Source organism: Lissotriton vulgaris, chromosome 8 (genome assembly GCF_964263255.1).
Source record: "Lissotriton vulgaris chromosome 8, aLisVul1.2, whole genome shotgun sequence".
In the NCBI taxonomy this organism is placed as follows: Eukaryota; Metazoa; Chordata; class Amphibia; order Caudata; family Salamandridae; genus Lissotriton; species Lissotriton vulgaris.
Window position 1 is genome coordinate 358,459,540 of NC_141696.1, and position 23,895 is coordinate 358,483,434.

The window sequence follows — 23,895 nt, forward strand, 5'->3', positions numbered from 1 at the left end:
AGTGTTAGCAGCTCTGGAGGTACTATGGATTTTTGACCAAATTTTATCCCATAAAGTGAAAGACCAAACTTGAGAAAAATCTTTTTCCCAAGCCAACTCAACCTTGGATTTGATACGATCAGTAGAAGATTGAATTGATTTATAGAGAAAAGAAGCAGAGGGGGAGTGATCAAGCGCATTGGACACAGGAAGATATGCAATAGGGATAGAATTTGTAGCAGGGAGTGAAGAAAGATATTGAGTAAGAGAGGGAAGAAGTGATATATATTGTGTACGAGAATTGGTTTTGGAGGTCCTGAAAAGGAAGAGGTTGATTACCCGAAAGAAGTTGAGAGATCCATTTTAAACCAAGAGAGTGCCAGGTTTTCCAATATAATGAACGATTACGGATTTTGAGGTGTTTATTATGCCAAATAGGTTGGATATGAGTGGAGGAAGCAGATGGGTAAGAGGATGGTAAGTATGGTTGAAGAAGAGAACGAGAACGGGAAATGATGGGGGAGCGAAGAGACGTTACGTTAGAAGTGAAGGAAAGAACCTCGCTAAATTCAAAAGGATGAAGGAAGGAAGATTCTAACTTAAGCCAGAGAGGAGGATAAAATGGGAGGTCAGAAGAGAGCCAACGCAAAGCTTGCTTTAATGAAAGAGCATTATGATAAGATTTGAAATTAGGAAATTTAACCCCTCCTAGTGATTTATCTTTTTTTAAAGCAGAAAGAGCTATTCGAGATTTTTTACCCTTCCACAAAAACTTGAGCAGAATAGAGTCTATCGACTTAAAGTAATAGTCTGGAATGTGAATGGGAATCATTGAGATGGAATAGAGTACTAGAGGTGCCAACATCATTTTGATGGAATCAAGACGGCCCCACCATGAAAGGAAGAGAGGATTCCAGCAAGTAATTGCCGCATTTAGTTTTGCAGATAGTGAATCGAAATTAAACTTAAGAGTATCTGAGAGACGTGGAGCAAACCAAACACCCAAATATTTAATCTTAGAAGGTTGCCATGAGAAGCCAGAAGTATCAAAGAGATGTTTTTGACAAAGAGGTTTTAGGGGTAAAATTTCACATTTATCAATATTAAGACGGTAACCAGAAACATTAGAAAAAGAGGAAACTTGATTTAAAAAGAAAGGTAAAGTGGATTGTGGATCAGAACAGTATAACAAAATATCATCAGCATAGACTGATAATTTAACTTGTTGTTAGGAGCCAAAATGGAAACCAGAAATGTTTTCATCAAGTCTGATCTTTGTCAAAAAGGGTTCTAAAGCTAAAACAAATAAAAGAGGGGATAAGGGGCAACCTTGACGTACACCCCTTTGAAGGGGAAAATAATCGGAAGCCATACCATTTGCAAAAATTGAAGCATGAGGGCTAGAATAAAGTAAAGAAATAAGAGAAATGAATTTAGATGAAAAACCGATCCAACGAAGAGCTTGAAACATGAAGTCCCATCCTATTCTATCGAATGCCTTTTCCGCGTCAAGAGAGATGGCAGCCAATGGATAAGAAAGTGAGGGAGCTTTACTTAAAATATCAAAGAAAACACAGGAGTTATCTGACGCTAGACGACCTTTAACGAAACCTGATTGTTCTGGGCCAATAATGTCTGGTAATAGGGTATCTAATCTGAGAGCTAAAATTTTTGCGAAAATCTTATAATCTGTATTTACAAGGGAAATGGGGCGAAAATTTTTACATAAGGTATGGTCTTTGTCTGGTTTGGGAATTAAACAAATTAGTGCTTCCTGAAAGGATCCCCGGGAAGATCCAGAATCGACAAAAGATTGAAATAACAGGAGTAGTTTAGGAAGGAGAAGGGAGGAAAAATGATTGTAGAATTCAATAGTGAAACCGTCAGGCCCAGGCGCCTTACCGCGACGTAGGACAGAAACGGCAATAATGCTAACAAATATTCTAACGATGAACAGTCAGACCACGATAAAACATACCTCCATGCAGTCAATCACAATGTAGGTAATCGAGGAAGCAACTATAATCCGATGTAATAATGATTCCTCACACTTAGGTTGATCCTGGAAGCGGAAGCATGGTAGTCGAGTGTGTGGCAGTGCGGGTCTCCATTTTAGGGAGTGGCACAGGGTGCTCCTCTTCCAGCAACAACCCACCACCCCTCGGTGAAGTGGTCAATGAGGTGGAGGCATGTTGTGTGCCAGCGTGCAAGTCAGCCATTATGGTGTCCCATCTTGTGGCTATGGGGTATTTGCTGAATCCCAGATTATCCTCTCTGTGTAGGACAATGCTCTCCGCCTGTGCCCAGACAGTGAGAAATCGCATCCAAGCTTTGAGGGGGTGGATGATAATTCTCTTGGCCTGTAAAAGACCCAGGTCAGTAAAGCAGGACGTGACTCGATGGGGCATATTATCAAGGAGTTATTGCAGAGTTATCGGCACTTCATCGCAGCCAAAGTCGCGATAAAGTTATCACTCCATTCACAACCAGGTGCTACCAGCAACATCACCAGTTTACCCGCGATAGCAGCCACAAAAAACATCGCCACAGACAAGCCTGGCAACTATCGCTAATGAGATGCAGAGTAGGTGTTCCCTCGCCAAAAGCCTTGACAACACCACTGTGCAAAATTCTCAACGACCAGCCAGATCGTCGAAAAGACCACAAAACATGCGATAAGGCGCGTTAGCAGCAGGAAACTAACACCTGCTCTGACCTGGTGCAAAGTCGGACGACAACCTGCACCACAAAAGGAAGCTCAGCCCAGAGCCACACCTGAAGAACAACATATGCCATGGAGCCACTGAACATGCGGGCCGGACACCCAAGAGGGCCACAACACCCCCCACCACCTCCCCCAGGACCCCCCCACCCTCCAGGCCCCACCCCAGGCACACCCCACCTCCCCCGGACCAAGACACTGCAGATCAACGGCTCAAAAACAGGAACAAAAGCATCCGCCTGATGTCGTACAATTGCAACAATCAACATACATGTGAGGACTGAAATCCTGATTCATTCATTCACCATTGAAAGACCAAACAAAATGTCACATTCTATTTTGTCGCAAAAAAAACTACTGTGAAGAGTCATGGCAGGGCATCCTTGGACAATATGTGACTCACAGCCTGCAAGACAATATCCAGATAAGAAGGTGTGTCAGGCACTCATCAAAGGAAAGGGAGAGAGACAAAGAGAAAAAGAAAGAGAGAAAGAGCGAGAGAGACTGAACAAGGCGCGCAAGGCCAATTGGGCCCTTGGCTCATGCAAACATGCCAACAGCTGCGTCTGTCTCGAAATGTGTGCACCCCAAATCACAGGCCTGGCATCAAAGTCAGCGCGAAGTCCACATCACATTTCAGAAATGTAAGCAGTAGTCAGACTAAAATTAGCTATGGAAGCTCCTTTATCTCAACACACAAGGCAAAAGGCCACCAGAATCCCCAACCTTGGTCCTGAATGCGGCTGGCACACCCTGCGTTAGATACCATACCAGCCTACGACGACTCCCACACCACGAACTGCGCTGGTAAAAAACCAACGTTGCCACACCCCACACACACTTGTCCCTGCACGACCTAAACCTGCAAGGGATGCCCTTGACACATTGGTTAAAAACTACCCATACTTCCAAATGTTGCACACACATACGACTCATTGCCCAGAGCTGTGGCATATCGTCCACAGAACTGCCGCGGGTCTGAGGAGTGCCGGTGCTACTAGACCAACAAACGCAATGGCAGGCATTCCCGGGCACAGGCACAACCCCTGTCACGTGGAACTGTACCATGCACGAATGCTGCATCTGTTGGGATCCCTGCCAAGGGGAGTTTTGCGAATCAGTTTCCGTCTGAGTTTCCATCTTGCCTACGTTCAGCCCTGGTTCCACTGTCGATCATGCACTTTCGAGTGGCCCATGAAGGTCTGCCTATCCAACGCAAAGGTAGCTGAATTGGATTATGTCCTGATGGCCCACGAACAGGAGTTTCACCGGGATAGCTGTGCATGGGGTGCACTGATCTTTGGCGTATGTGCTGGCAGTTCTGCATGGGAGATTGCACAACTCCCCGTGTGCAGTGACCACATCGAGGCACTCCACTATTGGGCTGTGTTGCAGATCGGTGAAACGGCGTGGACTGAGCACACCTGCGCAGACCAGTTAATTGATTGGCTCACCCTGGTGTTCCTTGAACCCAACAATGACGTACTATTGGAACACATTGCCCATGAAGCTGTGCTGGCTTTCATGAATGAGTAACTACGTTCCTGCAGCCACATCAGATTGTCACCCACAGCACCAGTCCCAACACCTTGTTTCATCCTGGGGAATGCTCACATATCCCACCACAACAGTTGACATGTCTGCCTTTGTCTGGGGTCAGAATGCATGTGCATGACCTACGCGTGTGTACACACCTGTGCAAGGTGATGCAGTTCCATGGTCGAAGCAGCACAGCGTCGTCTGGCAACCTTACCAATTCAGACATCCTGCTGGGGGGAGAGTACACACATGGCAATGTAGCTCGACAAGTGACCTTGTCGTACCCTTTCACCTGATCACTGTCAGCAGAGAAAACAGTCAGCGCAGTCCAGTGGCAGAGCACTATGCAGACCCCATGGGCTGCAAGTCATGCCCCCTCACACGGGGCAATGAGCAGACGCCAAACATCACATGACTCGTCCAGCAAGGCAAGGTGGGCTGAGACCGTTGCGATCCGTAATGATTTTGTGTACATTTTTGCCTCCCCATGTCTTGCACCTCGACATGTTCAATGTGTGTTTTTTATTTTTAAAAGCTTTATTGCAAATAAAACAGCTCGATGATACAGAGTCATGTATACAGTTGCTGTATACGAGGTACATCTGTGTTAAGGAACTAAAAGAAACACCCTCCCCACCTTGCATGCCGTTGTAAGTCCGAATAACCATGCTCTGAACTACATTGCCCATGTTTACAATAAAAAGAATATACAGTACCTATAAAGAACAACAGTAGGAGACTGGAATACCCTCAGGGATCCCAGATCACAGTGGGGTTGGGCGGGGACATAGAAGCCCATCACAGAAGGGGCGTTGCTGCTGCCTATATAGGTTAAGTGCCGCTGATGTCTCTATCTCACTGCTATTCAGAGGCGGAAATAGTAGTATCTTAGCTCCCATCCCGCGGGGGGGGGAACCTCCGGGGCCTCAACCTTATCTTGCACCCCCGGGATAGCAGTCGAATCATCTGCCGTTGAGAGGAGATAGGATGTGAGGGGGCCCCATATATGGTCTGGAGGTAAGTGGGAGCAGTTCAGCATAGGTAAGTGAGTGTTCCTGCCATGTTGTAAGATCATGTATCCATTCTTTAAATTTAGGGGGCCAACCTACGTTTAGTTAGTTATCAGGAGGTCTAGGGCTAGGAACTTCTTATATACAGTGTCAACATTATGCGTGTAGCCTAGTAGAATAATGTCTGGCGAGGCTTGTAGAGGCGTATCTATAATTTTTGATATACCCGCAAACACTTGTAGCCAGTATTGTTGGATGGTCAGGCATAGCCAGGCTATATGGAGAAAGTCAGCAACCTTGCCCCTACATCTGGAACATCTTTCATCCTCTCTGAGCTTGTATTTATTTGGAGCTTGGCCGTGGTATAGTATAGCCTGTGTAGGAATTTATAAATAATGAGTCTCTACCGGCTGTTGGCTGTTATAGCCTCCATCTGCTTGCAGCAGAATTCCCACTGTTTGTCTGTTATGTGGTTCTCTAGGTCGTTGTCCCACTCATGACGGGCCTTCAGAGCCTGGTGGGGTAGGTGCTTTTTGTTTGTGACGGTAAATGAGAGAGGTGACATGCTGAAGAGGTACTGTCTGTAGCAGGGCGTGAAGAAGGGGCAGTATGGGAGGCTCCAGGGGGAATGCAGGCATGGTGGTTTTAACACTCTGCCTAAGTCTTACGTACATGAATATATCCATTGTTGTGGGTGTGTTAGCTTTATAAAACAAATTTTCCCTATGGACTCTTCTGTTCTCTTTTTCAGTCATACACACCACACTCAAAGGTTTGGAACCACTCAAAGGGCAATGTACTGTCTGTTTGTTATAAATTTATTAAGTGTCAAACAAGTAATTAAAAAAAGGGGAGATGTGAAATATCTCAAATTGAATCAATTGGTGTTACAGTATATAACATTTCATTACATAAACATCATTATTAATACACATTAAAAAATCATATTCCTATCTGAATATGTAAAACACACACAACAGTACAGAAGAGAACAGAAGAGTCCATAGGGAAAATGTGTTTTATAAAACTATTTCTGGTGCTCTGTCTCCATTGGACTTCACCAGCCCCTCTCCTTGGTTTCAAAGTGGGTGTGTTGGCGCCAAAGAACTGTTCCCTAGACCGGAATGTTCCACATGTATACATGTCCCCCCACATAGTAAAGTGTCATTTTTCAAACATAGAGCTACATTGTTTTCGTATGTGACTTGAGGAGAAGGTTGGTACACCAGGGGCATGTTAGGAGAGTATAGCATGGGCACTTCAAGCCTAGCGGCAATTTTCTTCGAGGCTGCGACGGTGCAAGCCACTGTGGTGGGGTCATGCTCTCGTTCCCCACAGGGGGTGTACAGGAAACCCGAAACAGGAATGGGGGCCATATATCCTTCTTCCACCGCTAAGTGAGGCATACAGGGTAGTGGGTGTAACCAGTTTGTGGCGAAGTGGGCTTGGGCACAGTAATATTAAAGTTCCAAGTTAGGGACTTCATATCCCCCATGAGAAGGGCAAAACCAGAGTATCGAAGCCAAATAGGGCGTGTTTGCCACCTCAAACTAGAAGTATGGCTTGTGTTTTGAGCGCACTAAAGAAATACTTGCCAGGATGGTATGGTATGTTAGTAAAGACATAAAGAAACTTTGGCAATAGTACCATTTTCACTAAGGAGATCCTCCCAGCTATGGAGAGGGGCAACGATAACCATCTTGTGATCGACTCAATAGCTTTGTCTAGTGCAACTCCATAATTGTCCCGTAATACATCTTCTCTATTTCTGGTAACTCTGATACCCAAATATTTAATTTCCTCGGTCTGCCACGTAAGGGGGTAGTCTAGGGGGTACGTAGTTGCTGAGGCAGTGAGTGGGAAAACTGCAGACTTGGCCCAGTTGACGCTAATACCTGAAATGGCTCCAAATTTCGTGACCTCACCTAATACGGGGTTTAGGTTTTCCCTGTGGGCTCTTGATATAGGGGGTTACATCATCCAAGTAAAGCGAGATTATGAGTTGCATGGATGGGAAGATCCACGCTCTTTCTTCGTGGTGCTGCCTAATTTTCGCTGCAAGAGGCTCTATAGACAATGCAAAAAGGATGGGGGATAGCGGGAAGCCTTGGCGCGTACCCCTGGTGATGCTAAAACTGGGGGAGCGTGCTCCATTGAGGAGGACCGTGGCCGTGGGCTGCTGATACAGCAGTTCTACCCACCGAGAAACGCCAGGGGCATTCCTATGTAGCGCAAGGTACCTAGGAGGTAGTCCCACTCGATGGAATCAAACGCCTTAGTGGCGTTGAGGAAAACGGCTACTGCAGAACTGTCGGGGTCAATGTCTTGTAGAACTGTAAGGAGGGTCCGGAGGTTATGAGACGTCGCTCTGTTGGGGACAAATCCGGACTGATCCTGTAGGACCAGCCTTTCCATTAACAAATTCAATCTGTTGGAGAGGACTTTCGTCAACATTTTGGTGCCACAATTTATGAGGGAAAGGGGGCGATAGGATTCACATTGGGTAAGAGGTTTGTCAGGTTTGAGGAGGGATGTGATCAGGGCCTCTTGCATGGTAGGAGGGAGCTGGTGATTTTGTCTAGTTCTAGTTCGGCACTGAGGAACTCTCGCTGGGTATTGCCTAGCCACGCGAGGGCTGTGTCCTCAACATATGAGGGGAGGTCAAGCAGCGTTCCCCTATGTGTTGTGTAGAGAGATTTATAATATGTCATGAAGGTGTGAAGCTGCCCAGAAGGATGTTGGTGGACTTCACCCTCAGAGTTGTGGATTTCCGTGACATGATTGGAAAATCTAGGCTGTCTGACCAGATTCTCTCTAACAAAAGAGAGGGACCCAAACAATCCAAAGGGGTAGGGTACCAGAAGACAACCTGTCAATAAAGTTTCCCCTTTGGGTGAACTTATAGGCTAACCACAGTTTAAACTAAGCATACATACAGATTAATTCAATACCACAGACTAGGAGCAGCAAATGATAAATATAATACAGTCATACAAAAAAATGTACATTTTATTTTGGTATATTAAAAACAATGTTAAAAACAATACAAAATGATACACCATAAATTAATTACAGAAAAAAATGGGACAATACACAAGGAAAATGATTCCAATTAAAAAGAGGAAAATACACTAGTTCAAACACATTGTTGAATCATACTCCAAGTTGTACATTTAATTTCTCAATTAGAGGAGTTTCTTTGTTCAATGACTTAGTGTATCTCCACCCAACATTGCATCGACGCGTTTCGGTTATGGCATATAATTATTCAAAGCCAAAAACCTTCCTCAGGATTAAAATAATAGTATCCCACTTTAACAAAGTATCTTTTTAGATCAACAAGTAAACAATATTGATGGTACTGCTATGTTCAGCTACCTTCAGGTAGTACCTCATAGATTCCTTAATGTGCGTGTAAACATACACTGCACTCCGTCATCACCTATGTCGTGACGACGCGGTTTTTTTTCCGAGACAGAACTGATCCTTCTGTTCACGTAACAGTCAGACCGCCCGCAGTCTGCTGATAGAATCTTCGAGCGGCAAGGTGGGGTTCTACGTCCTCAAACCAGAGTGCTGTGTTGAGGATGTAGAACCTCACCTTGCCGCTCGAAGATTCTATCAGCAGACTGCGGGCGGTCTGGCTGTTACGTGCACAGAAGGATCAGTTCTGTCTCGGAAAAAAACGGCGTTGTCACAACATAGGTGATGACGGAGTGCAGTGTATGTTTACACGCACATTAAGGAATCTATGAGGTACTACCTGAAGGTAGCTGAACATAGCAGTACCATCGATTTTGTTTACTTGTTGATCTAAAAGATACTTTGTAAAAGTGGGATACTATTATTTTAATCCTGAGGAAGGTTTTTGGCTTTGAATAATTACACCCCAGAGGAGATAAGTAAAGTCTACGGAAATTATTTTGCACCAGAGGGAGTTGAGAAATGTAGGGTCGTCCACATTGAGCCTATAGCATTTGACAATGGTGATATTGTGGAAGGGCCAGGCATCCCCACATCAAACAGAAGGAGCCCTGAGGGTCTGTGGAAGCACCACTTAATGTAAAGGGAGTAGTATGTTTAATAAGGATCACGACTTTATTTAAGCTCCTGATATTCCAGGTCATACAATGTATGTTAGACTGCATATTGGTGGTGTTAGAGTACGGTCCTGAGCACTGTGAATTACGGACAGGTATACTTGTGGCATAAAGAACAGCAAGGCAAACTACCCTCCCCCCATTCCGACTTCCCCATCTTGTCGGGCATTTGTTCCAACCCAATCGCAACAGTGAAAAACGAAAGAAAAGTGAAGTGTTACGGTAGTAAAGGGGTACTCCCGTGTGGGTGCAGCTAGGGACCCGGGATGTGCATGCGCCCTCCCATGATCTCACCCGCCTGCCGCCACGCCCTAGCCGGGCCGGCTACAGTAACGGGGGAGGGCAGGGGGCCGGGCAATGCAGTTCAGTTAGCCATTGTCTGTTTTATTTGAAAAGGTTATATTGATGTCTGGAGTCAGTAAAGAGCACAGTTTCCGGCATCTGAGGCTGAGTGCAGAACACTGCCATCTGGGAAAACTGGATCAGTCTTGTGTTGACAATGGGGACATGGATCTGGAGCGGTGTCTGTGAGAAGTTGGCCTGGTATATGATGTTCACTATTCTAGTGAGCACCTTGCACCAGTCCAAACAACCCTTATGGTGTTTGTTGTAAAGTCAACCTTATAGACCAGCTATCCTAGGGGTAGCATGAACAAAGCAGTCTTAGGCTAAACTCAAGAGGGCATGTGAAGCCAGCTGTTTTACCATATGTAACCCCCTTAATACCAAATGAAAGGACACCACACAGGATATATATAAAATATATATGTTATTTATTACTAGACAAACCATCTGAACTCTTTATGAGGTCAGAGGTCTAAGCACAATACAAGATAATCAATTTAAATACAATAAGTTGCACAAAATACAGTAGGGCCCTAGGGGCACTCTAAACCATATACTAAAATAGTGGTATAAGAACCACTACAAGGAAAGTGAATAGGCCTAGGGCCTAGGAAATCGCTGGGGCTACGCTGAGCTACCAAGAGTTAGGAAGCAGGAGACCCACTGGAGGCGTGTGCAGTGTCTAATCACACATGCAAGTTACCATAGAGAATGAATGGGAACGTAAAAGTTACAAAACTAGTTCTTTTAGGTTACTTCTGACTGGACTCGGTGAAAGTTACTTGAAACCTAGACAGTTGGATAGTTGATACCCACAGGAGCACCGAAGTACTCGCATTACCTCACCCACAGGAAGCGGGTGCATAGGTGTCAAAGTGTGTCGAGTTTCGTCGTCGAATCCTATGGAGCCTGTAGAAAAGGTGGATCCAAGGGTGGATCAAAGATGAAGAGGACCTGAAAGCAGAGGGGACAGAGTCTGTGTCACTAGCCAGTGACCAGGAAGGAACCAGGAAGGAACCAGGCGATGTCGCGAAGCAATCAGGTGCTGATGGGAAGCTTGTCTCTGCAGCCACGTGGACCAGGAGGCATCGACGACAAACAGGAGTTAAGCATGGACTGTCCCACAAAGGCTCTCGCTGTTGACGGTGTCGGCTTCAGGATTGGAGTCAACAAGCCTTGGCAAAGACAACCCACGTAGGATACGAAGTAGGCTTCTTACTCAGACCAGCAAGGTCTGAGGGGCTGCTTCTTTTGAGGGAAGCAAGGGCCAGTCTGGAGCAACCAGACCAGCAGTGTAAATTCAAAGGATCATTGCCAAGATGGGCACTAGCCAACGGGCAAGTGACCGGGCAGACGCGTCAAGCAGGAAAATGCAAAAGGGCCCCACGCATAACTCGTGGAGTGTGCAGGGCTGATCTTTGGTGCAGATGCTGCTCAGGGCTGAGGCTTCTCAGTCCCCAATGCACAGCTTCGAGGAGGCCTCGGGGCTGCACAGTTAGCAGGTCGCAGACTTTTCAAGATGGCCGGTCCCACGTCTCTCGTCACCACCAGGGGTCTCAGCTTTGCAGGGACTGTGGATCGGGCTGTTGGATGTCTGAGAATCTGGTTCTTGCTAGGCTCTATGCTCGGGCTTCGGCGGGAGGCGGCAACAAAGCAAGCCATTGATCACTGGATGGTGCCTGCTTGTGCAGGGTGGTCACTCCTTGACCACAAGGGAGATTCTTCAGTCGTCTCCTTCAAGTAGATCGTCGAAAGTCCAGAGTTTCATTTCAGAGTTTCAGTCAGGATTAATCTAAAGTCTTGGGACTCAGCTCCTACCTATATACAAAACGTAGGGGCTGGATTACCTGCTAGGTCCCTCCTATGGGTGGGACCAGGGAAGGGGGTGGTTACACCCCTTTCCCTTTGTCCAGTTTCGTGCCAGAGCTGGGGCTGGAGTGCCCCAGCACCGGTTTGAACTGGACTATGCATGGGGCACCTTGTGTGCCCCAGGCAGTGTCTCATTCCTTTCAGCCCTGCCTGTCCCAATACACAAAATCCTGTCTGGGGTGGGCTTAGCACCTCCCAAGGCGGGAAACCTATTGTCCAAGCCTCCCTCGCTGGAAGGACTCCCAGCAGCAGGAGGTCAGACTTGTGTCTGTGGCAGCAGCCTCCATTTTGTGATGCTGAGGCTCTGGTTAACTTTAACCGGGAATAGTAGGAACAACATGTCTTCTCCCTCTAGAAGGGTGGAATGCTACCCCCGTTGCCAGAACTGGCGAAGGGGTAGTATTCCAAATCGGATAACACCCTACTCGACATGTTTTGATAAAGCCAACCCAGAGTTAGCATTTAATCGCGAGGTTCGTAACGCACTTAAGAGTATATGGTATGGCAATATCCTAGAACAGCTATAAGGACATGGTTCCAAAAGCTGAAGATAGGCTCAGATCATGCTAGAGCACCATCTCACATAAAACAAAGCACTCTGCCTCCAGGATTGTTAAGGCCTGCCATAGGAGTGACTTATAGGTGTATATGTGTCTAGATATAAGGTTAGATATAGGTATACTATATCTAAGCAAGGGGTGATTACACAACCTTGCCCCAGCTGAGTGATCAGCCAGTTGTGTCAATGTGAATGGCCAGCCAGGGGTGGCATAATACATGCTGCAGCCCCTGGTAGGCCTTGGATGCACCTATGCCCTGGGTACCTATAGTACACTGTACAGGGACTCATAAGGTGACCCAGTATCCAATTGGTAATGCACCTTAAGTGCATTGTACTGAATTTAGAGAGAGAGCAGCTGGGCTGTGGGTCTGATTAGCAGGCCCACAGCCACATTAAGTCGAAAACCAGTGAAGCAAAAAGCAAAAAGTGGGGTGACCATAGGCCCTACTCTCCTACAGTGTCTGTTGGAGGTCGCGTCAGGAGAGGACGCCCAGCAAGTTTTAAGGTAATCTTCGGCCTGTTGCGGGTTGAGGAACACATGTTGCTTCCCCAAATGTGTGATATGAAGTCATGCTGGGTAAAGCTTGACGTAGGGTATGCCCAGGGTTAGCAATTTCTTCTTGACATTAGTGAATTTGCGTCTTGCGTCTTATCGATTTTGCGTAAAGTCCGGGTAGAATGACAGGGTTGTATTTTTATACACCATCTTCTTTTTCTCCCTTGCAAGGCGAAGTACTGCATCGCTGTCTCTGTAGTTGAGGAATCGGACTATTACCAGTCGTGGAGGTGCCCCCGAAGGGGGGCGGACACCCAAGGACCTGTGAGCTCTTTCCACCACCAGGTGTCTGGAGAAAGCGTCAGTCCCAAATAAGTGGGTGAACAATGCCTCGATAAAGTCCTCCATACGCCCAGTATTGACGGATTCCACCAGGCCCATAATATTGACATTGTTCCTCCTCGAGCGCGCCACTAGGTCTTCATTCTTCTCCGCCATGACTTTGAGCAACCTGTCCATCTGCAAAATTTGTTTCATGGCGCCATCTTCTAGTTCGGAGATTCTGTTTTGTGCTTCCTCAAGGCGATGGTCATGCTGCTCGAGCTTATGCACTACAGAGTCCATTCGCATGATCATGGCATACATTTTTGCATCAATAGACGTGAGGCTGTTTTTCATCGTCATCAACAGTGCTTTCACGTCGTCCTCTTGGCACTCGGTTGGCTCGGTTGTTTGTTTCCCTTCCATTCTACCAATCATGTAGGCAGAGGTGAGGGGCAGTGTCCCAAGCTGGATTCCCTGGCTGCATGCGGTCCAGCTGGTGGGAAACCACAAGGCCTCACTGCTGAGATCAGGTACAGTACAGCGTGTAGCGGCATGGACGGGAGGTCGTGATGAGGACTGAGGGTGCCCGCGCCTATGACTGCTGGTGTGGGGAAGCCTCTGGGATCACAACAGACGTGTCTCCCCGGGTGGTAGCTGGTGGATTGGCTCTCCCACCGCAAGGGCAATGCCAGTGTGGGGCTGGCACAAATGGTGGCGGTATCCTTCCTCTGCCCCCCCATGGTACTTCGCAGCAGCTTAAAGCTAGAACCCCAGTCCGATATCTAGGCCGTTATGAATGCGCAGAGTGCCCGCGGCCCGGCGGGTCTTTACAATTCAATTTGTTAGGCTCTCCCGCTATGGAATCCCTGCTGCGGGCGAGCCGGGGTGTTGTACGCTGGTTTTAAAGTCTGTCCTGGTGGCCGCAAGTACTAGAGGGGAGTGTGATATGCGTGGTTCGCCCTCTCAAGGCAGGCCGTCGTCTCAGGCCTGGTGGGCCAGGACAGTCAGGCAGTCCGGGCACTCTCGCCCGCAAACCCCCTCCGACTCCTCACCTTTTTGCGGGGGTTCACATACGTTGTGGGTCATGATTCTGTGTGAGGATCTATTCCAGCGATAACGAGGCTGTGGCAAGCTCCGGATTACGGCTGGGCAAAGGCGCCCCAGCCGCATGGTTAGGCCGCTACGTGGAAGGGGGACGGTTAATCGCAGACAGGCCGCTCAGACCCTGTGAATCCATCATCAGTCGGGGTATGTTCACCAGCTCCTCGTAGCTCAGCAGGAGTCCCAGAGCGCGTTGCACCTGGTCTGGGCTCGGTGTGCGCGCCAAGAAGGCTGAAGATGGCAACGCCGCGGCCTTTGTGTTGTTACGGAGCCGCGGGCTCCAGTGAGGGAGAATACCAGGCTAGCGCTCCAGACGTTGCAGCAGGCAGCGCCAGCTGGAATCTCACCCAGCAGTTCACAGCTCCCTGGCAGTGCTGAGCGTCGAGAAGAGTCTGCAACAAAGCCCCAGGCAAGAAGGTTTACAATTCAGCCGATGTGGTTAGGGGATGGATTACTCAGGATGGTATTATTGTGTGTTGAAGCGCCTGGCCAGCAAGAGCCTCACTGGTGTGCGGCCATCTTGGTTGCGCGCCACCTAGCGCCCCCGCGTGTATGTTTCTTAAGCATGTCCCTGCATGTTGTGGCCGTTGCCTTGTCCATACTAACATGCACATGCCAATAAAGTCTACGCAACTTCACTACTGTCCAACTGTGATGAGTGTTGATAAGAATGACAAATCGTATGCCACAATGAGCATCGTCCCTACACAGGGAGGGACTGACTGATGCATGTACAATGGGAGTGGGTCCCTTTTGACAGCTCCACCTCTTTGAGCCAACCACTGTGTTTGGGATAGTTGCTGGCAGGCCTGGGCACTTATGTGTTTTCAGCAATGTGAGTATGGTGTCCAACCTCTGACCATGTGGAGCAATGCTATACAACTAAACAGAATGTTTCCATAAATATGTGTGTGAGTAGGTATGCAAAGGGAAGTTCTGTTGTCAAATGCGATGTAAGACACCACTTCTGGTCTGCAACCAATTTGGTCATTCCTACACACAGCCCTATTCAATACATGGACATGTGCCTATGTTGGGGGGTTGCAAGATTGCTGAGAATGTGCAATGAGGCCACAGCTAGTACTCACCTTCACAGTCATCCAACTGGCCATGTGGCTCAGGGTTAAACATGCGCATTGATGTCCTTTACCAGGGTGTACCTACTTGTGCAATCATTGTCTCTACATCCATCCATACTTTCATACTTGAGTGAACATAGTCATGACACATCTGTGTGATTTCAAATCTTTTATTCACATTCTGGTCAATGCCTGAGCTGGGGCTGTACATGGCCTTGCCAAGCCCACATTACATGGAAGCCAAATGATTTGGAAGAGGGAAAGTGCAGTCCGCAGCAGAATTGCTGTGTAATTGTCAACCAGTGAAGATATGGCAGTCCATGTCGCGGTCCAGGTGAATGTCGCGGAGTGTTCCGGGGGTCAGTGGAAGGTGTTGCCCAAGGGCATGATGCATAGGGCAGAACCAGGCCATATGGTGGTGATGGATGCTACTACCTCCTTTCTCACACAGTAATTACCATCCACATCTTAGTCCTCTGATACTTCTTCTGAGTCCGGTGTGTCCGGTGTGTGTGGCAGGGTAATGGCTGCATCACTGTGTGCCACTGACACATCAGGGTGCGAAGGTGATAGGGCTGCATCACTGTGTGCCACTGACACATCAGGGGTCAGAGATGTGTGTGTCAAAGTTCCTGCTGCAGTTATCTGGGCCAGGCTCAGTGGCATAACTGGCAAGATAATGAACGGCAAGGCATGGAATATCCCAGCTACATCTCAATGGTGTTCAGCCGTGGCAGCCATACTTCCAGCCTGCATCTGCTCCATGGTCTCAATTGTCCTGCGCATCTGTGCCAACTGTGTGCTGTCATTGCTGGTGCCTGTCTGACTAGACAGTTCTTGTATCCTAGTAATGGCACCAGCGATGTCAGCCAAGGATTGTCGGGGAGCATGGTGTGGAGAGTGGGTGTCCGTTAGGGACTGTAAGTGGTTCCTGATGGGACTCAGACTCCCACGTCTGGCATGGAGTTTGGCTGCCACAAGATCGAAACCCACCCGCAGCTTGTTAGAAATAGGGTTTCTGGTCGGCTAAGGCTTACGCCAAAGCCAGGCAGAAACCACCACTCTAGTCAGGGCAAAGAAGTTACACGCCAAAGATAACCCCTGCTCACCCTCTAGGTAACGTGACACGAGCAGTAAGGCTAATCTCTGAGGCAATGTAGGTAAAGTAATTGCGCACGCACCCAGCAACAACACCCAAGGCCCACCACAAAGGAAACTCCACACAAGGTTATATATAAAAATAGCCTTTGTATTATACCAAACACATTAGATAATAAACACACACTTTACAAGGTGCCAGAGGCACGGGCAGAATTTACAGGGGATTATATACATGGGACAGGGCCACATGGACCACTGTCAGGATTCAGCACTTTTAGAACTAGCACTTGGTAGAATTAGCACTTTGTAGGAATAATGCTTAGCACATAGAACATATAATACCTGTAGCACCAAATAGCAAAATGTAGCACACAACCAGTAACCCCTGGTAAAAGGTAAGTACCACCTACGCAATCCTAAACGCCTTAAGCAAATATCACACAGGGAATCATAGACTCACTAGCATAACCTATACTAGGAAAAACAACCTTCCAAGCATGAAAACACCCTCAGAGGTATAGGCAAGAAGATTGGCACATGATGCATAAAAACCCATTCAGAGGTATAGGCAAGCAGCTTTGTACATGATGGATAAAAACACATTCAGATGTATAGGCAAGCAGCTTTGTACATGATGCATAAAAACACTTTCAGAGGTATAGGCAATTAATCACAAGTTGCGCAAAGATCACATAATGCCAAAAACATGTACCTCAAGCACGGGCACCCCACCAGAACTGTCCCCCAGGCCAAATTGTCCAGCAAAGTCAGGGCAGGCTGCGCAGGCAGCCAAAGGAGATGCGCAAGGGGCCTAAACGTAGCAGCTGCCCACTAAGTGCTGGGAAGCTGTATTCAATGAGCAAAAACACGTTGGAGCCTCGCAGGCTCTGGCCAGGAACACTTGTGGCCCTGTGAGCCTCCCTGGGCTCACGAACAACTCAGGGGCAAGGGGGGAGTGGCCCGCTGCCTTTCCGGGGCCGCTCTACCACTGGGGATAATGCTGCCTGGATGGAGCCTCTCTGGGCCCAAGATTGGACCTCCTTAATGTAAATCCTGTGTATATGACAACCTGAAATTGTTATTCTTTGTACCCCCCTGCACCTTTTTCTACACCATGCACCTGCGCGGTTTTTCACACCGTGCACTCAGTACCTCACCTGCACTACCCCACCATTTTCACCTCCTTAAGATGGCCGCCTTGTTTGCGCGCAGTTGTCACTCGATCTTCACTACCTTAGTCCCCCCTCGCTGTCTGCAACCCACGTGGATTGTTAAACTGCCTGAACCAGCACGCTCTCAGCAACCACCAGACCACCATACCCACCACAGCGCCACTGACATCTGCATGTAAGTTACCGCCCGCGCAGATTCTTTGACTTCGAGACCTGCTTGGTCGATGCTGGCTAACCGATTCAACCCCACTCTCCCCTAGATTGAGCTATTTGGCTCTGATCCTGATCCAGACGACATTTACGCTGGACGCGGCATTACCGGTAACTATGTGCGGTACTCCGTTTTGCCGGTCTCCTCTATGGTAGCCCTCGGCCTCCTTTAATTATTCATTTTTCAAATCCCTCCAGATTTATCCTCTAATCACTGCGATCTACCTCAAGAGCGGCCGACCCGCCTATCTCTGTGCGTATAGGTTTTTTTTTAATAATCGACAGCCGCCGCATTTTACCCGTGCATGTTTTGTGCAACTGTTCACTCAGTAATTCTTCGAACCCACTGGCCCCATGACCAATTGCTATATAAATTTTATATCCACCGACGCCTTGCCCTTCACTACACAAGTGTCCCCAAAAAAACAGCACCAGTACAATTGTTTACACGGGCCCCAGAGCGAATTCACGGGTATTTTCGACCCACTTCACTCCGTTGTTTACGCTTAGAGAGTCACATCTCAACTTCTTCGTCCAGATCGTCACCGGCACTGCGCCCATTCGGTCTAGCCTGCCCTCACGGTCACGGACACATAGCTCTCCAATGCATCGTTCTCTTTTACTGTACTAGCCCTCACTGGCACTCCTGAAAAATCAGTTTCCAATGCAAAAGATGAGGATGACAGCTTTTAAACCTACATGCCTAACTTGATGTATTTCTCATTTTTCCCTCCTTTTCTCCCATGTAATCCTTAAATGTAAAGTAATGCGACAAAAGGCATATTGAAAGTATAAGACAACAATGATTTAATTTTTGTCCTGATGATGATGCTCCTCATGTAACTAAGGCATCGAAACGTCGTCGACCAAAAAACCCCTTATGCAATATGACATTGAAATATTGTGAAATGCAATGGTGTGGTTATAATAATTTGTGTCTGTAACACTGACAACAAGTACACAGACAGATTTTTGCTTTGCCCTTTTGGCCATTCTTTTCGTTGTTTTGTCTTGAATGTTGTGGGTCACGGCTGTGCCCACTTGTTATTAAATTGTTCATACTGCTTGTTTTATCAATTAGAATGCTAAAATAAATTCCTTGTCCGGCTGGACAAAAGACATAACACTTATCAGGTGTATGATTATTGGTTCTGTACACCATTTTGTCCAAGAGTAGGGACCACTGTCTTGTATAATATGATACTACCCAAGGTCCCTATGGCATACCTTTTGGGTTCCCTTGTTTTTTTGTAAACACACTAAGTGCTGAGCAGCTGGAGAACTGAGCCTGGCACCAGCGTGCCTCCTGGCTCTCTTCTGGGTCTAAGAATGACCAGCTGTGGCCCCAGGAACCTCGTGGGCTCTAAACAATAATGCCCCTTGGAGCCTCGTGGGCTCTGATTAATAAAAATACCCCCAAATCACGTGGGAGTCCCGCTCGGGGGACTCGGACAAACAATGGCCCCTTGGGGCCTCGTGGGCCTGAAATCAGCAAAATGCCCCTGTGATCGTTGGAGTCCCGCTCTGGGGACTCGTAGAGCAATGGCTTTGGAGCCTCGTGGGCTCAAGAACTCAACTTCCCCCTTCATTGGGGTCACGGGGCTCTTGAATAAAATGCCTGCTGGAGCCTTGTGGGCTCGGACGGAACTGTGCCCCATGACGTCGGAGCGGCCCGCTATCAAGAGGGGCCGCTCGGGGAAAAAGCACCGGCAGGTTGCGACCTCACTCCTCCTCCCCCCAACCGGCTTCTACTCATTTTGTCCACCATAAGCATGGAAGGGTATACTCAGATGTGAGTCCCTTGCTCATTGCACCATCAGGATTCCAGCAAGCCGGGCCGACGACGGCTGAAATGCCAGAAACCGGTCCCCGGTAGCTTGTTTCCTTCCCAGTATAAGAATTGGCTTGGTAGTTTGGTTTGCCCTGTTCCCATCATGCACTGGGACAGGAACAGACTAATTTGCATGTAGCCAGGTTCTGAGCTGGGATGGTGCAGTGAGCTAAAAAACGGTGATGGATCAAGCCCTGATCTTTGGACTGGGTAAGAGTGGTCTGCTTAATTCAGACACTCTGTTCATCACCACCCCCTTTTCTGAATCATTTTGTCCACCATAAGCGTGGAAGGGTATACTCAGATGTGAGTCCCTTGCTCAGTGCACCATCAGGATTCAAGCAAGCCGGGCCGACGATGGCTGAAATGCAAGAAACCGGTCCCCGGTAGCTTGTTTCCTTCCCAGTATAAGAATTGGCTTGGTAGTTTGGTTTGCCCTGTTCCCATCATGCACTGGGACAGGAACAGACTAATTTGCATGTAGCCAGGTTCTGAGCTGGGATGGTGCAGTGAGCTAAAAAAAGGTGATGGATCAAGCCCTGATCTTTGGACTGGGTAAGAGTGGTCTGCTTAATTCAGACACTCTGTTCATCACCACCCCCTTTTCTGAATCATTTTGTCCACCATAAGCGTGGAAGGGTATACTCAGATGTGAGTCCCTTGCTCATTGCACCATCAGGATTCAAGCAAGCCGGGCCGACGACGGCTGAAATGCCAGAAACCGGTCCCCGGTAGCTTGTTTCCTTCCCAGTATAAGAATTGGCTTGGTAGTTTGGTTTGCCCTGTTCCCATCATGCACTGGGACAGGAACAGACTAATTTGCATGTAGCCAGGTTCTGAGCTGGGATGGTGCAGTGAGCTAAAAAACGGTGATGGATCAAGCCCTGATCTTTGGACTGGGTAAGAGTGGTCTGCTTAATTCATACACTCTGTTCATCACCACCCCCTTTTCTGAATCACCGGCTTCTACTCACCGGCTTCCTTCGGGGGGGATCTTCTCTCTGCACTCCAGTCTCATGGCGGCGGTGCTCTGGTGGGAGACACACGCAGGGCTCACACCGCTGATGCGGGAGCCCTGCTTCCCCGTCTCCTCCTCCGCTGCGGGACCTGGGGTTCCTCCGAGTCCTTCGGCCCGAGTCCAGTGCGGGGTAGGCTCCCGCCTGGGCTCTATGTCCTACGCACTTCTCCTCTCCTCACCAGAGCGCAGGGTGGGCTCCCATCGGCTTCCGGTTCCCCTGCGGAAGCACTTCCGGGTCGCGCTAGGCAGCGGCCCGGGGGCAACTTCTCTTGCAGCTCGGACAAAAGTGAGGGGTAGGCACCCTCAGAGATTGAAATAAATAAACGGGGTAGCACCCGTAAAATAAATAATGAAACGGGGGGGGGGCACCCGAAATTTAAGGACAAATGGGCAAAATAAGCTGCAGGCAGAGCGGGTGGGCACACGCCTCGCAAATCAGCAAAAGGGGGATTCCCACGCCGGGGAATCCCTTGAGAAAAGGGGGCTGCAGCTGAAAACCACAGCGCTCCCTTGGAGGGACAAATCAGGCGCTGCCCAGGCGCCCCAGAGAACAAAGTCAAAAGCCCAGGGGCCAGTTCACAGGGCCCTCCAGGCAATGTGGCAGTCCCAGTGGTGGTCCTCCTGGCGCCCAGCAGCAGCAGGCCCCCCTCAAGACAGGATCAGGAAGAGAATCTTTTTCAAGGGGTCACGGCCCCTCTTTTATACACATTTTCCCTTTGTCTGTGTCTGCAGGGTGGGGGAAAACCAGTCGCAGCTGGTTTTGGAGCACTCTGGTGTACTCAGCCCCTCTTCTCATTCACTGGCCAGGATAGGGACATTAGACGCACCACAGGAGGCGGAGCCAGCATTGTGTGGGGAAAGCCCAGCCCTATTCAGGTCCCAGGTGCACTCCTCCCTCACATCAATCATGCAGATCTCTCCACTCACTACCGGGGCATACCCATCCTGACTCCTGGAGCCAGGCTCACCAGATGGCTCCAGCCAATCACAAGCCAGACAGCCAATACACATAAATTACACAGACATGCCAATTTCTAGAAGTGGCACTTCCACACTAGACACATTTATGCCGCACACATCATCGCGCAGCATTTAATCACACGAGTCCGCACATACCAAACTCGCACCTGCACCCCCCACGCATCAGGAACTAACATGGACACATACATTCCCCATGCATTCCTATGGAAGGGCAGGCCAACCTCACTACACGCACGCACTTTACCCTGGGACACAGTGGTAAAGTGCGCAGAAACCAAAAATCCCTAACACCATGTCACAATTAAAAGCAAAAAGGTTTTGGGGTGAACCTGCCACAAGGGCCAAGTCCAACACAGCTGATCAGCCAACTCCACCTGGCAACCCAACACACAGCTTTGAAATTCCTTGTGTTGTTTGTGGGAGTCCTGGGAGACAGCCATGGTGGTGTGTGTTTCCTGCTGTGTGGTCTGTGTAGGTGGTGTGGTCACCTCAAGGCTGCTGGGCTTCCCTGCTCCTGGGGGTGGGGTGCGGAGGCTGTCCATTATCCGTTGAATTGTGTCTGAACATATGTGCCTGTTGTCCTCTTCATCATCACTGATGGGATTTGTGGTCTGCTCTGCAGTAAGTGGTGTTTGTCCCTCTGCAATGTTAAGGGGAGATGCAGGTTAACAGAGTTTCGCATGTGTGTTGCCGCTTTGCAGATGTTTATATACAGACTGCATGACAATGCACATTGTGACTGTTTTGATGAAGCTGGCTATTTGATGGCAGACAGTGAGATTTTTGACTACATGACGGATGTGTGGTAGTACTCGTACATTATCATCACACAGTGTTAGGCAATGCCAGATATAGGTGGCCAGTTACTACGCGCAAGCTGAACCTGTTGTGGCCTCGGTCCTGTGGTGTAGGTGTTACACTTTGTACCCAATTGCCGTCATGGCTGATGTTCTATGGTTGCTATGTGTGTGTCTGCATTGTGGGGGAGTCGCCCCAGCAGCTCTGATTTTGTGAACCCTTATCCCTTTGAGGTGGTGTCTCTTTGAATTGCGTGCTTTTCGGGGCATGAAATGTTTGCGACTTGGATCATTTGTGCTCTTGGACAGATTTTGTGGCCTTGTGCATTGTTTATCTGCTGCGTGTATTGGACGTCATGTGTTGTGGGTGCATGTAGCTATGTCAGATAATCACACCTGCTCCTTTACAGATGTGATCCACACTGGGCCACCTCCTTGTTGAATCATGCACAATGTCATGTATTTTCGCTGTTGCCATGCTATCGGTCATGCAGTGTCACTTGCATAGTCAATGTGGCTCACACAGCTTTTCTGGATTCATCACATGTGCATGGATAGGTTGTGTCATTGGTGATTTGGCTGGGGCCCATATGTGCACAAGGTGGACGGGGGGGTCTACTTGGTGTTCGTATGTGTGCTTCAGTGTGCCAAGGGTATCAGGGACATGTTCCACAGTCATTGTGCGTGTGCAGTGTGCTACACATGATTGTGCATGTGTGCCATTGTGCCCATCTCTCCTCATCCCCCCAGTTCCTGGTCGTTACTCACCCTGTTGCTGTTGGGTCAGGTCATATCGAGCTGTGTCCAGACCCCCAACTCCTGCCACCATCTCCACACTGGTGACTGAGGCCAACATTTCCTCCAGCTCATCCAGCTCTTCCTGAGGAGCAGGACTCCCACCTTCAGTCGCTTTTGCTGCCTTTCTGTTGACGGCGAGTTTCTCTTTGGTCTGGTTTTGAACATCATGCCAGCGCCTCTTCACCTCCTCGACACTCTGACTGCATTGATGTTGGTGACAATGGTCTGCCATATTTCCGTTTGGGTTGCCAGTGCCGCAGTGGAGGTGACAAACAGTTGTTGATAGTGTTCTATCACCTCTGTGATGATGATCCAGTCTTCTAGTGGACTGAACCCCGTCTTCCTCTTCCTCTTCTCCTTGCCCTTCCCCAAACACAGGGTTCCATGCTAGTCCTCCGTGGGGCTTGTGGGATTCGGCTTGTCCTCTGCACTCGGTCTGGGTGCCTCCATGGTGCTACGTAGTTTGAATAGTTTTTTGGGGGGGCTTTTATAGTGCATTTTTCCGCATGCAGCGTGAGAATTGCAGGCCTGTCGCTGGTTTTTGCTGATTTTGGTATCGCGCTTTGGGGTATCGCAACTTTTTGGGCGTTCGTGTTTCGCTTTTCTTGTTTGTCACATTGGTCTTTACGCACTCATTTGGCGCGTTATCATGCTACTATCGCATGGTGCCGCCAGGTTGGGAATTGGACGTTAAGACAGTGTTATTTTCTCAGGATAGACTGCAATATTCAAAGTTGCATTCCGCTAAATTTGCAATGGTTAACACACGTTCTTGAGAATATGCCCCTATATTTCTTTTCCCTGCGATAGAGACTTAGGAGGCACGCCTCCCATGTGGCTAACAGTGGTCTACTAGTATAG